General features: G+C 40.7%; 1 protein-coding gene across 1 annotated transcript in view; it reads left to right on the top strand.

Annotated features, from left to right (window-relative positions):
- Nucleotides 1-1,438: 1,438 nt before the first annotated feature.
- MSS51 (MSS51 mitochondrial translational activator) overlaps nucleotides 1,439-12,671 on the top strand; it is a 67,265-nt gene continuing 56,032 nt past the window's right edge. The window contains exon 1 of the mRNA XM_033962775.1: nucleotides 1,439-1,716. The gene's annotated coding sequence lies outside the window, so the exon portion shown is untranslated. The remainder of the gene's footprint in view (nucleotides 1,717-12,671) is intronic.

Genomic DNA, 12,671 nt, shown 5'->3' with positions numbered 1-12,671 from the left:
CTGCGCTGGCCTCAGCTCTCCCTCTAACATCACTTCCTGGTCCCATCAGTATTCTCTGTTTTAAAATAATTTCCATTAATTTACTTACCTGCAAAGTTTTAGCTTGTTTAAAAGTATTCATATAATTGTCAGCAGCCTGTTTAAACTGAGTATATTCACATGCAATAAGAACATAAGAGATGCCGCTACTGGGTCAGACCAGTGGTCCATCATGCTCAGCGTCCGCTCACGTGGCAGCCCTTTTGGTCAAAGACCAGTGCCTTAACTGAGACTAGCCCTACCAGCGTACGTCCTTATTCAGTAGGAACTTGTCTAACTTTGTCTTGAATCCCTGGAGGGTGTTTTCCCCTATGACAGCCTCCGGGAGAGCGTTCCAGTTTTCCATCACTCTCTGGGTGAAGAAGAACTTCCTTACATTTGTACGGAATCTATCCCCTTTCAACTTTAAAGAGTGCCCTCTCGTACTCCCTATCTTGGAGAGGGTGAACAACCTGTCCTTATCTACTAAGTCTATCCCCTTCAGTATCTTGAATGTTTCGATCATGTCCCCTCTCAATCTCCTCTGTTCGAGGGAGAAGAGGCCCAGTTTCTCTAATCTGTTGCTGTACGGCAGCTCCTCCAACCCCTTAACCATCTTAGTCGCTCTTCTCTGGACCCTTTCGAGTAGTACCATGTCCTTCTTCATGTACGGTGACCAGTGCTGGATGCAGTACTCCAGGTGAGGACGCACCATGGCCCGGTACAGCGGCATGATAATCTTCTCCGATCTGTTCGTGATCCCCTTCTTTATCATTCCTAGCATTTTGTTCCCCCTTTTCGCCATCGCCACACATTGCGTGGATGGCTTCATCGACTTATCGATCAGAACTCTCAAGTCCCTTTCTTGGGAGGTCTCTCCAAGTACCGCCCTGGACATCCTGTACTCTTGCTTGAGATTTTTCTTACCGACATGCATCACTTTACACTTATCCACATTGAATCTCATCTGCCATGTTGATGCCATGTTGATGCCTCGAGCCTGATTATGCAGAGCTTCCATATCTCCTTAGGATTCTCTGTGTCTTTCCTGGAATGTACAAGTATATATAAAAAAAAGAGAAAGGCACCATGAAATACAGAGGTCTGAGCAGTTCTTTTTTCATATCTGATTTTTAAACTCCCAATTGCATTCTATTTTATCTGAACAGTTAGTGTTACTGTGTAGACTTATATAGCTGCTCCTGCTTTTGAAGACAGATTTAGTTTTGGGATTTGAAATGCACTGCACTTAATCTTGTTTTAAATCATTACATCTGAAGCCACCCTGAGTGCTTGTATTTAAGCAGTTTTCCTTTGACCACAGGAAGAGAAGCATAATGTACAGTACATGGCTCCTTCAGCAGAGGGCAGCACTGAACTCTCCTATAACACAGGCAAAAGTAGCAAAAAGACCCTCCATCCCCTTATGGACTATGTGTCAAATCTCCTGAGTCTGTTCTGTTACTCATATGGATTGCTTGCCCAACACATCCCTCCCCCAATCCAGAGTCTGGCTAGTGGGTATTAATAGACAATTAGAAATTTTCAACACTTTAGCAGCTGGAAGCAGAAAATTTCCTAGGAGAAGACAAGCAGGGAGCTGTAGCCCAGGACAGAAAATTATTGTATAGGAAGTCATTGGGTAGAAAATTCTGAGCCGAATTACAAACAGACAAGGAAAGGAAGAAAATTGTAGAGGTAAGCTTGCGCCTCTTCTTTTTATATTGTGATTGGGTCAGACTTTGGAAGCAAGTGGCAGGTTTTCTAGATGGCACTAAGCCTTTCTCTGCAGAATAAATGCATGTCCCCTCCATTTCACGCAATCTTTCTGTTCTATTTTACCCTTCAGGGCAACATCCTAATTTACATTCTGTCTACATATTTTCTTTTAATGATTTTTCCCCATTTACCTATTCCAGATATCTAAATTTGGAAGCATTTTAGTGTCTCCAAAAATCCTTCCTTACCCTCGTATTTTTGCAAAAGTTTGTAAGCTGCCCTGAGTCCATTTTTGAAGAAGGAGGTATACTAAATGAAATGCATTTTGTTTAAATTACAAACAAGTATCAGTTGATGTCTAATTTTTTATTCTAAAGAATTTAAATTTTTTCAAAAATCAGTAAAACTGAAGCCTGTTGTCCAGTGTTTTTTGTGCACTCCTAGACAATTATAATGGAGTGGGAGTGTGTGGCGCAGGGGTTAGAGCTACAGCCTTAACACCCTGAGGCTGTGGGTTCAAATCCCTCACTGCTCCTTGTGACCCTGGGCAAGTCACTTAATCCCCTCATTGCCCCAGGTACACCAGATAGAGTTTGAGCCCATCGGGACAGATAGGGAAATATGATAAAGTACCTGAATGTAAACCACTTAGGATATTAATGGTATGTATATAATAAATTAAAATAAATACTCTGGCTCTGCCTTTTTTTGTAGGAATTTTCCAAAATGGATTAGTATTGCTTCTTAGAACAATGTGTTTCACTTTTTCTCTGAAATTCAAATGACTTGTAGTATTGTCACTGCAAATCCATTAAACTGTTGCGTGTATCATGCATAAGTGTTTATTTGAAAACGGTGAATAGTGGCATCTATTTTGAAGGTTCTATTTATCTGTGTCAAGATGCGTTCTTGAGAGAAAACATTTTGTTTCTAATTTCTGAGAGTGGGAGTCTAATCTCAGGCTTGAGAGCTGCTCTTCTGTTTTAAAGTGTATCTTACAGGCTAAGAGAGGAAAAAGCTGAACCTTCCAGATGCATAAGTCTGCTTGCTCTGTTAAACTCCAGGGAATTATGTACTAAAAATGAAAATTATGCAGAAGCAATTACTACAGTTTTTTTGTACACTCATATATTAAATTGAACAGTATTTTAACATTCTGTGAAGCAGGTACAGGTATTTTAATACCTGATAACAATGTACTAAGGCTTTACATCATTATGGATACTTCTGGGAACAAATACCTTGGGGTTGGCGTAGTCATTAGGTATAGGCAGTTGCCTAGGGTGGCAGCCAGATGAGGGTGGGGGTTGGCGGAGACCAGCTGCAGCCAAAACAAAAGGTCTGACAGTCATCCATCTGAAAGAACCATCACCTGTAGGTTTACTAGCATAAAGGTGGACAGTCCATTTGGGTCTTTATCTGCCGTCATCTACTATATTACTATGTATGTAGTTCATTTACTTTAACCAGATTGTGAGCCCACTGTACAGATAAGGAGAAATATTTGATTACCTGAATGTAAACCACTTAGGCTATAAGCGATATATAAATATTAAAAATAAATAAATACTTGGATAAATGACTTTTGTTAATTGCCCCCATTTATTTATTGGGATTTCTTAACTGCTTTTTTCTTGAAGAGATTCATCCAAAGTAGTTTACAACACATTGAATGGTAATCAGATACTGTACTCTTCAAATATTTTCCCTATCTGTCCTGGTAGGTTCACAATACATCTGTGGTACTAGGGCAATGGTAAGTTAAGTGGCTTGCCCAGAGTCACAAGGAGCATACTGGGATTGAACTTGCAACCTTAGAGTGCTGAGGCAGCAGCTAAGATTGTAGGACACATATAATGTAGATGTTGAGGTTCAAGGATTTGACCATGTTGATTATAGTTTTTTTTAATGTATTCTAAATTCTTTTTCTTTTTTAAGTAGGTTATATTATGGTCTCCCCTTTTCCCAACTTCCCTACGCAAATTTTATTGTATTCTAACATAGTAGATGACGGCAGATAAAGACCTGAATGGCCCATCCAGTCTGCCCAACCTAATTCAATTTAAATTTTATTTCTTCTTCTTAGCTATTTCCTTATTGTTTTTTTCCTTTTAAGTGTAATGGAGTTTGTTTTTGTATTGTTTTACCTCCCCAATTTATATTCACTGTAAACCGCTTAGATTTTAATTTTGGTTTTATATTTGCGGTATATTAAATAAATTAAACTTATAACTGAATCTGCTTTGTATGGGGTCCACAGTGTAACATGTAATAACAAAAAAGAGGGACCATGCGTTATATCAAATGCGTTATAAGGGGTCTATAACGTATGTATACACTAGAAGAAAGGTGAGAGAGGGAATATATGACAAAGACATTTACTGCTCCTTTTACGGAGCAGCGTTAGCGGCTTTATCGCATGCAACTTTTTATCGCGTGCTAACCCCCGCGGCTAGCCGAAAAACTATCGCCTGCTCAAAAGGAGGCGGTAGTGGCTAGTGGGGCCGACAAATTAGCGCGTGCTATTACGCGCATTTAACCCCTAACGTGGCTTCATAAAAGGAGCCCTTAAATATCTCCATGATATAAATACACAGGGAATGGGTCTTCTTCAATGAAAAAAAGAAGCTGTGGAACAAGGGATTTTAGGGTGAAGGTGAAATAGGATAGACTCGAGAGTAATCTAAGAAAATATTTCTTTACCGAAAAGGATACTGGATGAGTAGAACAGCCTCTCAGTAGAGGTGGTGGAAATTAAGGATGCATCAGAATTCAAAAAAAGCATGGGACAAGCGTCTGAGATATCTGAGGGAGAGGAAGGGATTGTAGAGCTTTATAACCAATCATTCAGAAGAGCACTGAAAACCCATTTATTTGATAAATTCATTTAAACATCCTCAAACGATTTCCTCTACGTCCACTTGCATGCTCCTACCTTCAGATATATATAATTATGTCACACGCCTATTTGTTTACTCCTACTTCATGCCCTTGATGTAACTTCGCTGCATTCCTGCAGCCTCTCTTGTTGTAAACCGTCTTGAACTGAAAGGTATGACGGGATATAAATAAAGCTATTACTATTATTATTAGACTGAATTAATTTGAATATAAGTAGCAATGGAATGAACAAGTACAAAGGGATGAATGTGGGAAAGAGGAACCTAAACTATAGCTATGAGATGCGAGGATCCATATTAGGAGTTGCAAGTTTCAAGTTCAAGTTTATTAATATTTGATGTATCGCTTAATCGGTTTGCTAAGCGATGTACAAAGTATAGAAAGAGACGAAAGGTACAAAATACAAACCAAGTGACTAATACTTGACGACAAGACGAACTTGAATTGGGAGGAAAGAAGGGGAAAGTTACAACTTTTACATTTAGAAGAAAGAACAAAAAAAGGAAAGGCACAAAGGGGAATGGGAGAGTTAAAAATCTAAAATTATTAAATGAGTCTAAAAATGTAGATGTTAAAAGCATCTTTAAAAAGATGAGTTTTTAAAGATTTTTTGAAAGAGGTAAGATCTTTTTCATTTTTAATATATTGTGGTAAAGAATTCCACCATTGGGGGCACATTACGGAGTTGCACCCAGGAAAAGGATCTAGGTGTCATCGTTGATGATACCTTGAAACAGCGGCAGTGAATAAAGCAAGTAAAATATTAGGAAAAGAATAGAAAACAAAAGTGAGAATGTTATAATGCCTTTGTATTGCACCATGGTGCGACAGCACATAAGAGCTTGGGCCTGTTCTTTTTAACATTTTTTATAAACAATATTGCTGAAGGGCTGTCAGGTAAGATTTACCTCTTTGCGGATGATACCAAAATCGGCAATAGAGTAGACACCCAGGATGGTATGAATAACATGTAGAAAGACCTGGCGAAGCTCAAAGAATGGTCTGAAATTTGGCAGCTAAAATTTAATGCTAAGAAATGCAAGGTAATGCATTTGGGCTACAAAAACCCGAGGGAACAGTAAGGTTTAGGGGGTGAAGAACCTAAGTGCACGACAGAAGAGCAAGACTTGGATATGATTGTATGTGATGATCTTAAGGTGGTCAAACAGGTTGAAAAGGTGATGGCAAAAGCTAGAAGGATGCTAGGTTGCATACGGAGAGGTATGGCCAGTAGGAAAAAGGAGGTATTGATGTCCCTGTATAAGACTTTGGTGAGACCTCATTTAGAATATTGTGTACAATTCTGGAGGCTGCACCTTCAAAAAGATATAAAATGGATGGAGTCTGTCCAGAGAAAGGCTACTAAAATGGTGTGTGGTCTTCATCATAAGGAGTATGGGGACAGACTTAAAGATCTCAATCTGTATACTTTGGAGGAAAGGCGGGAGAGGGGAGATATGATAAAGATACCTGTAAATGTGCATTTGAAAGGAAGCTCTGGAATGAGAGGGCTTAAGATGAAGTTAAAAGGTGATAGGCTCAGAAGTAATCTAAGGAAATACTTTTTTACAGAAGGGTGGTAGATGCGTGAAACGGTCTCCCGGAAGAGATGGTAGAGACAGAGACTGTGTCTGAATTCAAGAGGACCTGTGATAGGCATGTAGGATCTCTCAGAGAGAGAAAGAGATAATGATTACTGCAGATGGGCAGACTAGATGGGCTATTTGGCCTTTATCTGCCATCATATTCCTATGAGTTGCAATTCTGGGACAGGCCAAAGCTCCATCAAACTCAGTATCCTGTTTCCAACAGAAATGCTGTGTGGGGCAAGTGGAGGGCAATTCTATGGATGGCGGCCCACTTGGAGCCTATTCTGTAAGAGAAAGTAGAATCCTATTTGCCTCTCTAAAATACTAGCATAACTAAATATAGAAATGGCTATATGGTCATTATCTGCTTTCATTTTTCTATCTAGTCTGCCTAACCATGCCATGTATGTGTTTAGGTGTGAGCACTTATGCCAGCCATAGAACTGAAATAAATGCTTGCAAGCAAATATGGTAAATATGCACATAATAAAGTATTCTATAAGTTATTTGCTTTTCTATTGCATGTTAAATGTACAGCGCTGCGTACGCCTTTCAGTACTATAGAAATGACAGTAGTAATAATAATTTGCCATGCCCAGGCTCCACTCAGACTCCACTCATGTGAACATCCTACCTGCAAAGTACACGCTATTGAAAATATGTGCATACTTACAGAATACCATGCACTGAATTATTATTTACACACGTCTGTGCCTAACTGACTAGAATTCTGACATTTATATGCAGATATGCTGCCTTATAGAATGACCTCTATAATGGGCAAGGCATACTTATAAAAAGAAATCCTCTCCAGATCCTTTGGTGCCTACATTATAGTTTTCTTGAAAAGACAAAACCAGAAACAAACTCCTCCAAAAATATAGTGCAAAGTATGGGAGTGGAACCACAAATGTCAATAAATGAATGAACAATCCAATATACACAACTGGGGAGAGTTTCAGAAAGAGGGTTGTTCCCAAAAACTCTGGATAGGCAAACAACTAGTAAAGGAACAAGCTACTTTAGATACCTTTTTAAACGAGTAAAGGTGCTCAGAATCCAAGATGGAGTGAAAAAACTTCAATTTGGGGTACAAACCCCTAAAAGGCGTTTTTTATAGAATCAATCATTGCACCATTTTGAGTAAAAAGGTAATAGAGAGTGCTTGTTGAAAAACACTCTGGGAATTAAATGTCCTTTAAATGTCCAATAAAGTGAATATTCTCCAACTTCTATATAACAGGAAATGCAAAAGAAGTTCCTCTGAACCAGATATAAGAAGCACCTTTAACTTTGGACTATTTAAGCAACAGTTCACTAACAGCGCAGCAGGTTCTCTGAAGCAGCCAGGATTGGCGAAATGCGTCAGAACCTTGCCGGGTCAACGCTATATGAACTCACTTAGATAAGTTCTTATTATTTTTTTGAACTCAAACTCTTTGAATTTATATAGAAGTTGGAGAATATTCACTTTATTGGACATTTAAAGGACATTTAATTCCCAGAGTGTTTTTCAACAAGCACTCTCTATTACCTTTTTACTCAAAATGGTGCAATGATTGATTCTATAAAAAACGCCTTTTAGGGGTTTGTACCCCAAATTGAAGTTTTTTCACTCCATCTTGGATTCTGAGCACCTTTACTCGTTTAAAAAGGTATCTAAAGTAGCTTGTTCCTTTACTAGTTGTTTGCCTAATAAATGAATGAATACATAAATAGATAGAGAGAGCCGGGGAGTCTTTTAGTTTTGCCCTTACAACAGGGGTGTCAAAGTCCCTCCTCGAGGGCCGCAATCCAGTTGGGTTTTCAGGATTTCCCCAATGAATATGCATGAGATCTATTAGCATACAATTAAGCAGTGCATGCAAATAGATCTCATGCATATTCATTGGGGAAATCCTGAAAACCCGACTGGATTGCGGCCCTCGAGGAGGGACTTTGACACCTGTGCCTTACAAGGAGTCACTTTTGGCTATCAAAGTACATATAAGCATTTACAGTATAATACAATGTCACTAGACTCAAGATCACATCTTACATCATACATTATACAATGCTATAACCCCCAGATTCCGCTGTATGTGCTGATTTAAAATGTGCGCCCAACTAAATTTGCTAATGAGCCAATTAGTGGCAATAATTGAGTGCTAATTGACACCAGTTTGAATTTGTGCACACATCTTGCCAGCAATGTGCACCCGAATCCCATAGAGCACAACCCAAAAGGGGCATGGCCATGGCAGATGCTTGGGCGGCTCAGGAGCATTCCTAAAATTTGCGTGTGGTATTATAGAACATCGGGGATGTGCGCTTAGATTGGGCACTGGGAATTACACCTGGTTTCAGCAGGCTTGTCCTTGGCACTCAAAGGTATTTGATAATAGGCGTTCATTTTTGAGGGTTCATTGTAGAATAGTATTAACATATGAACATAAAAAATGCCTTCGCCGGATCAGACCGAGGTCCATCTAGTCCAGCGATCCGCACCCGCGGCGGCCCATTTAAGTACTCCTTTTTGGAGACCCAGATTTACCGTATCCCTCAATATGATATGCAAGGAGGTGTGCATCCAACTTGCGCTTGAATCCCAGTACAGTAGTCTCCTCCACAACCTCCCCGGGGAGTGCATTCCAAGCACCCACCACGCGTTGCGCGAAACAGAACTTCCCGACATTTGTCCTGAACCTACTGCCACTCAGTTTCAGGCTATGACCTCTAGTCCGTGTCACATTTGAAAATGTTAGTAATGCTGTTTCTTGGTCCATTTTATCAAATCCTTTTAATATTTTAAAAGTCTCTATCATATCCCCCCTCAGTCTTCTCTTCTCGAGGGTAAACAGTCCCAGTTTCCTGAGTCGATCTTTGTAATCCAAATGCTCCATCCCTTTGACGAGTTTCGTGGCTCGCCTCTGCACTCTCTCCATTTACGGAAGCTAGCCTTAAATATTGATATGTACTTTGATGGCCAAAGGGCATTCACTGTCTTTAACACTGAAAGATTTTCCAGCTCTCTTATTTATTTATTTATTTATTTAGGCCCCTTTTTACAAAGCGGCAAATGCTTTGACACCCATTCATTTTCTATGGGCATCGGAGCATTTACTGTGTCGGCGCGCTGCCAGCTTTTATAAAAGAGGGGGATAGTTAAGTGCAGTTGCACTCATAGCTTGCATTACATTTTTGGAGGAGTTATTATTGATTTGATATACTACATTTACTAATTAAGGACCTAAGTGGTGAACATAATTGCTAAAAACAAACCACAGAAAGGAAAGGAATGCCAATAGCATAAGAAATATTCCAGAGATAACACACATAACAATCTTAAAAAAAAAAAAGTCACTAAAAATAAATAGAATTAATATTTCAACCTGTCTCTCCAGCAAATTTTTTTGTTAGTCTTGAATTTTTCATCTTTAGTGGATCATTTATTGAGGAGCGTAATTTGGTCAGTGTTGTATTGTAGTTCTGATTTATAGGGCTCTGGGGCTTTTAGTAGGTTGTGGTGTGTTTTTTTTTACCAGAATAAATTATAATTTTCCAGAATGATGTTGTATATGAGCTTTTGAGACCATATGGATCCCTTTCTCAGATGTGACCTTTATAATAACAATCTGTCATTTGTATTGCCATGCTGTAATACACGCTGGAGCCAGGTTTTGTACTATAAATGGTGCATTGCTGTAGCAAGCCTTCTCAGTGACCCCAGGAGGTTGGCAAGTACCCTATGTACGAGCACCAAACAGATATCCTTCTCAGACAAATTCTTGCCTACTCCCTTCCACACATATTTTATGAGTAAACGGGGTTCCTTTCCACAGCTTCTCCCCCCCCCCCTCCCCTCCCCTGGTCCCGCTCCCAACACACACACATGGGGCAAAATCAACACCCTTCTCTTCCATTACTTGATATTCAAATGCTGTTTCATGAACCTGGTCACTGTTTTCAGCACTGAATTGGTGAAGCCCCCGGGGAGCAGACAGGATGAAAGGAAGAGAAGCAGGTAGACGAGCATTAGATGAGGATTCAGACATGCACTTTGAAAACTGGAAACATGCGTGCTGAAATAATATATAGAGATATTAATGCATCATGCAGCAATACTAGAGAAGCATATACGTATTAACTTTTTAGAACCCAGGGCACCAAAGAACCAACCCAGCTCCTGTGCCCCTCCCCACCAAAAGTTCTGCCCTCGCTCTCTTCCTTCTCCTACGCAAACAATTTTCCCTGGTAACAAAGAGAGTAAACAAATGCTTGCAAACAAGCTTGAACATTTCCCAGACTTCATATCCGGTTTACTACTCTTCTCTGGATTCAGTAGAAACAATATTAACATGTCATAGTCGTGAAAGAGTTGTATCCTACCTAGGGGTGTGATCTATGTAGCATTGGATTCCCCCTCTATGACATCTGAGCAGAGCTGTCCCTGAAATAAATATAATAGTACATACAACCCCTTTACCTGTGAGCCAATTAACACACCAAAATAAATAAAAATTCTTTTGTTTATGTCAAAAATCAGGTTGCAGTCTATCGTAGAAAAATATGAACCTCTACACGTGGAAGGGCAAAATAAAAAAATAACGTCTAAGTCCCCTTTTGGCCTAAGGCCCTAAACACTGAAAGTAGCAGCAGGGAAAATGTCCATTCTCAAAAAAAACATCCAAAATAAGGGGTTTTTTTGTGTTTTTTTAATGGCCTATCTCTACGTTCAGCAATTTAAGCGCCCAGACCACCACTACATCTAACCTTAGAACACATTATCAAACAAAAACTAGCCTAAGTCCTAAACGCCCAAAACAAGACCTTTTAGGCGAAGGAGGGGCCAGTCCTTCGCCGCTGGATTCTATAACCGGCATCTGTCAAAAACAACACCGGTTACAGAATCCCTCCCTCCCTATGATTGCGGCAGGAGTGATGGCAGGAGAGATGGCGGGTTGCGGCAGTTAGGGGGGGCGATCATGGCAGGGAAGATGAGCCATCTCTCCTGCTGCGATTGTTGTGGTGAGGGGTGGGCAGGTTGCCGGGGCCGCTGAGCTGATCGCAGCAGTCGCGATCAGGCTCAGCGGCCCCTTTTCGGAACTTAGACCTGTTTTGATTTGGTCTAAGTCAAAATGTATAAGTTCTGACTACGCAACCCGTTAAAGGTTTTGGTTATACTTGCTATACAACTAAGTCTAGGTCGGCCCACCTCTCGCCTTTTCCCCTCCTCTAAAAACGCCTCTTTTCGCTCTGGGCCAGGGGTGTCAAAGTCCCTCCTCGAGGGCCGCAATCCAGTCGGGTTTTCAGGATTTCCCCAATGAATATGCAGGAGATCTATTTGCATGCATTGCTTTCATTGTATGCTAATAGATCTCATGCATATTCATTGGGGAAATCCTGAAAACCCAACTGGATTGAGGCCCTCGGCTCTAGGCGTTAGAGGCAGGGAAAGGGCCTAAGCTGGTTTGTCAGTACTTGGACGATCTGGCTTTTTGATCGTCCATGTGCCGATTTAGGGCACTTTTTGGACATTTTTTTTTTTATCATGAGCTCCATAGTGCATATCAGTTTTCAGTGATACTCTGCTCTTGGTATCTCCCCCCTCCACCCCCCCCCCACACTTTTACTAAGCTGCGGTAGAGGTTTCTACTGTGGCCCAAAGCGCTAAATGCTCTGACACTCATAGAATTCCTATGAGCGTCAGAGCAGCATTGGAGCTTTTAACACCCTGAGCTGCAGTAGAAACTCTATCATGGGCTTAATGAAAGAGGGCCTAAATTATAAATAATATGTAATCTATATTTACTGGGACCAAAACCTATTTAATCTTTACATTATCAGCGAGCTCACCATAATCCTTGAGGGCATTTTTTTTTTTTTTTTTTTAACACTAATAACTGAATATATGCATGAACATATTCAGTTCTCCCCAGGCCCTCTGAGGACAACAGATGTAGAGAGAGGTTAGGGTTACCAGATGTTTGGATTTCCCCAGACATGTCCTCCTTTTCGAGGACATGTCCGGGGGTCCGAACAGCTTTTCAAAACCCGGCACTTTGTCCGGGTTTTGAAAAGCTTCCAGGTAACAGCAACATCAGGACAACATCTGTGCAAGGCGGTGACGTCGCGTGCATGCATGTGACATCATTGCATCACACCAGCGCCTGCCTAGATGCCCTCCCAACAAGCGATCAGGTTGACCGGCGGGGCTGGGGGCATCATGGGGTGTGACTCGGGTGGAATGGGCAGGGCCGGACGGAACTGGGTGGGCCTGGGGGCAGGGCCATGGGTCCAGATTTTCGTTCTGGAAAATCTGGTAACCCTAAAAAAGGTGCAGAGCTCAACTGGGATGTGGAAAGGAAGTGTTGAAAGCAACATAGAACTACTGTAGATTTGATTGATTTATTTTAAAAACTTCTATCCTGCTTAAATTCAAAATACAGATAACATAAAATACAT

The sequence above is a fragment of the Geotrypetes seraphini genome, chromosome 11 (assembly GCF_902459505.1).
Source record: "Geotrypetes seraphini chromosome 11, aGeoSer1.1, whole genome shotgun sequence".
In the NCBI taxonomy this organism is placed as follows: domain Eukaryota; kingdom Metazoa; phylum Chordata; class Amphibia; order Gymnophiona; family Dermophiidae; genus Geotrypetes; species Geotrypetes seraphini.
Note: the sequence above shows the minus strand (reverse complement) of the source record. Positions and strands in the feature narration are given on the sequence as shown.